The sequence below is a fragment of the Dromiciops gliroides genome, chromosome 2 (genome assembly GCF_019393635.1).
Source record: "Dromiciops gliroides isolate mDroGli1 chromosome 2, mDroGli1.pri, whole genome shotgun sequence".
NCBI lineage: Eukaryota > Metazoa > Chordata > Mammalia > Microbiotheria > Microbiotheriidae > Dromiciops > Dromiciops gliroides.
The window spans coordinates 573,379,801-573,384,392 of record NC_057862.1 but is presented as its reverse complement, the minus strand read 5'-3'; the positions used below and the strand labels follow the sequence as shown (position 1 = coordinate 573,384,392).

The 4,592-nt window shown below is 40.6% G+C and overlaps 1 pseudogene; it reads right to left on the bottom strand.

The window, feature by feature from the left end:
* Positions 1-2,266: 2,266 nt before the first annotated feature.
* Positions 2,267-4,289, bottom strand: LOC122744005 (annotated as a pseudogene).
* Between the last annotated feature and the right edge of the window lie 303 nt (positions 4,290-4,592).

Below are 4,592 nucleotides of genomic sequence, written 5' to 3'. Positions count from 1 at the left end.
AAGCTAAGGACCACCACAGCACACAAAGTTCTGCTGGCTGGTTAATTAGCAAATTGGCTTATGGTTATCTTTGGACCAGAGAACAGTCCAGGTGAGAGAAAAATCTGCCCTGCCAGGCAAGAGAAAAACCTGCCCTCCCTCAAACCAAAACACCTGGAACCCTCTGAAGCTTGGGACACTGTAGCTTGGAAGTAGGGCCCCACCATAAGAGGGAGTTAAAAATCAACTAAAAGATGACGAGATGAGCAAACAAATGAAAACAAATTTGCTAAATCTTTTTTTTTCTTCACTGAGAAGAGTAAACTCATTCTGTGATACTTTCTAATCTTCTTTTGGTTTCATTTGTAACAAGTATTAATAGAAAGAGACAACTATGTGGCACAGTGGATAGAGTGTGGAGTTTGATTTAAAATGTAGCCTCAGACACTTACTAGCTGTGTGACCCTGGGCAAGTCACTTAACTTTGTTTACCTCAGTTTCCTTCTCTGTAAAATGAGCTGGAGAAGGAAATGGCAAATCACTCCAGTATCTTTGCCAAGGAAATCTCAAATGGGATCACAAAGAGTTGGACCTGACTGAAAAACAACTAAACAACAACAAATTAATATGAGGGCAGCAGCAGCAGTTTGACAGAGCCAAGAGATATTAATTTGGAGTCAGAATAACTTGAGTTCAAATCCTGCCTCTAGCAAAATTGATTGTCTGACATTGGACAAGACATTTGACCCCAGGAAACTCTAAGACTATAAGCTGCAGGATAGGTACAGATCTGTATTGATAAAGTCAGTTTCCTCATTGGGATTCCCTATTTCAAATGAAATCCCATTTTACATAGACATACATGTATGTATAAATATAATTAAAATAGAATGATATAGGATGGATAAATGAAGTCTAAGTGCTCACTGTAGGCAAAGCACTGTGCTGAGCACTGAGCACAGATACAAACAGAAAAGCTTGACAGTCCCCCTTCTCAAGGAGCTCTCATTCCAATGGGGTAAACAACACATGGAACGTTTTTTTCTGCCTATCACATGGAAAGTTCCCCTACTCCTTAGAGTATAGCAGCAGCAAAGCAGGTGTCTTTCATGTCACTTCCACTGGTAACAATCCTAATAGTTTCTCATGTGGAACGATTTGACAATGCCAAAACCTCTGATGGCAAGAACTTTCTTTTCTGTCTTTTCAAGAGATATTGTGGAACCTAGAGGGGCAGTTGCCAAAGTTGCCTCTCTATGGGGGTTGGATAATAATGGATAAGTATCATTACATAGTACCAACAGAAACTATCTAATTAATATAATATAATACAATACATTACATTTATATATATATATATATATATATTAATCTGCCTCTCCAACTAACCAATCTGTCTCTGTCTTTACTTTCTTCCTTTCTTCTTTTTCTTTTTTTTGTAGGGCAATGAGGGTTAAGTGACTTGCCCAAGGTCACACAGCTAGTAAATATCAAGTGTTTGAAGTTGTATTTGAACTCGGGTCCTCCAGAAATCCATAGCTGGTGTTTTATCCACTGTGCCACCTAGCTGCCTCTTCTCTCTGTCTTAAACTAAATGTTATGAATATGTCTTCTGCAGTGGAGGGGAGGAGATAATTGCCATGATATGAGGGGATAGAGCTGCTTAGAATACCTATGGTTCTTTACTATTACCAAAGAAAGTTTCCTCCTTGATTTAATGCTCTGTATGTTTCAGAAAGAATTGTAAATGAAATACAGCCCAGACTAGATGAACCATGGTATAATGTTTTTGGTTTGTGGTGTTTAAAAAAGTTTGAGACACAATTTCTGGGTAATTTAATCATTTCATTGTAATGTTACATTTTTAATGTTGGTTTATAAAATCACTGAACTTGAAATGATAAATGAGCATGTGGATTGTTGATATCTTTTAGAAATGCCGACATTTCTAATTTTTCTTATTTATAAAACACAAAAGGAAACTGAATTCAGAGTTAATTTGGATGACAAAAAAGACACATTTTAAACTCTTCCCTTTGGCCATTGGCTAGGAAATAACATGATATCTAGTCATCAGTAGATGAGACAATTGATATGAAGCACATCACCATATTAAATATATTACACACACACACACACACACACACACACACATTTACAGACACAGACACACAGATTGGTCAACTTCCAGGGGCTGGGAGGTTAAGGTCAAAGAAGAACACATTGAAAGGATTTATAGTACACATTTTCCCAGGAGTCAGGGACCTCGTGGGGCACTGCCAGTATCCTAGAACTCCTTCTCCTCACCAGTGAAATGGTTCTGCTTTTTTCGGATGTTCCAATGTAGATACTTGGCCAGGCTCTCAAACCAGGGTCCCAGAAACAGATGGAGGGGAAGAGGGTAGCAAGAGGTAGTGATGCTAATGCTATCTCCATGGCATATTTCTTGTCTCTTCCACCCATCAAATGAAACCCAGGCTGTGTTCCTAGCTTCCGTTGACAGTGTGGTCTTGAGCTCTACACCCACAGGCACCATGATGGGCTGGAAGGACAGTGAGTGGGGGCAGATGGGTGTGATCATAATGGCAGGAACACTTGGGTGGATCATGGAGGCTCCTGCAGCAGCAGCACAGTCTGTGCTCCCTGTTGGTGTGGAAACAATCACTCCATCCCCTTGAATAATAGTTATCAGGTGTCCATCTAGATAAGCATCAATATTAGAGAGGTATGAGGAAGGACCCCGATCGATCACCACTTCATTTAAAACCTGGTAGTGTATCATCTGCTTGCTGCTTTCCTTTTCCAGGCTGGGAGACAACACTCCACTCTCATAGATGCCATTCTGCATCATGGCTTTCTTCTCCTGGAACTCGTTGATGACCTTTACCTTGAGCCTGCTTCTGAGAACGTTGGTGGCATTTCCTTTTATCACCTGAGTAACTTGGGACTGAAAGCTCTCAAAGTTGAATGGGGTGAGAAAGCCAAGGGTTCCCAAGTGGAAGGCCATCACTAGAGGCACACTGCCCTGGAAAAGTGAAGAAGCATAAAGCAAGGTCACATGCCCTCCCAGGCAGATGATGAAGTCTATCTGATTCCAGATGTCATTGTAATCTTCCCTAAAGGGGCAGAATTTCTTCTTCACAGCTCATCATTCACTATGGCAGGGTCTTCTAAAACTTTTTTTTCTATATAAACACTCATGTTGTTTTCTTCCATAAGGTACACACAGAGGGCTTTAAAAGGCTGCAGGAGACTGGCATCTCATATCTTTTTTATTACAAGGACACTCTTTGAAATTTGTTCCATGTCATTTTCTGGCTTGCTGGATCCTGAATGTGCATGATAGTCTTGGGGTTATGTAGCATACAAGCCTTTGTTCCAAAAGTGCTCACTGGGCATGGGCCATGCAAAGAAATAGTCCTCCTGAATTCTTTCAGGCTCCCCGAGGCAGGTGAGGCAGACAAACTCTGCGACTCAGCTTGACCCAGGATGGGATTCCTGTAGCTCCAGTCCTCATCTCTGTGACATGCTGATTAGCTGTAAGAGGTTGAATCTGGATTCAACTTGTTAATATGAATATATAGATCACCTGGATTTGATGGAGGTACCTTATTATCCAAAAGTATTTTTATGAAACCCTGAACTAATAGGATTAATAGGAGCAAAATGTCCTTCAACTGAACTCCAAAATGAACCCAGATAGCTAGCAGATAAAGACCCTACCATGTAACTTCTTTTCCCTCAGGATAGTAAGTCCCTATCTTATGATGCCATCTGGACATCCTCATCATTTATAAACCCTTTTGTTTGGAATCTTGTAATCTTATCATGATGCTTCAGCGTTTCCTCCATACTTGTTATAACTGAAATTGTTAAACTGCCTTTACTTCTATATCATAGTATTGAAACTGACAATGCCCTGTAATCAGTGGACAAAAAACCCCCATATATACCCTCAGAAATGGGAAGTCCTCTGAGCTTCACTCTTAGGAGGGGAGTCTCCACATGATCATGTTGTTATATATTTCTTCTTGGGACAAAATATTGGTATTATGTTTTTCTGTCTGTCTCTGATCTATTTCATAGGAGGACAGGTTTCATGTTCTCTGATCTGATTTGGTAGGAGATATAAGATATTATAATTTCTCTGATCTGTTTATTAATTTTGTAGGAGAGATTAAAGATTATTTCTCTGATCTGTTTGTAGGAGACAGTCAGATACAAAAACTATATTTTAAATTCAACAAACTCTTTGCTCAGACTGATTTTTTCTTGTTCCATCTCCATAAAAGGGAACTTCCTTCAGGAAGACACTGACACTGCTTGACCACAGCCACAGATGCCTCTATGTTCTCCGGTCCCCTTGGCTTCTTCCTGGGCTCATCCTGGTACTTCCCAGCAGCCCCAGGCCAGCCCAGATCACTACTTCTTGCTGTGGCTACCTCCATGTCTATGCTGCTGGAAGCAGCATCAACATCAAATGGAGCATCAGCAGGGGCATCACCTGTGGCTGAGCCTTCCAACTTAATCATTTCATTAACAATGCCAGCATTTTAATAAAAGGATGGTCATTTGGCCATCAATCAGACCAAAGACAATCAGGGTGGCAGCTC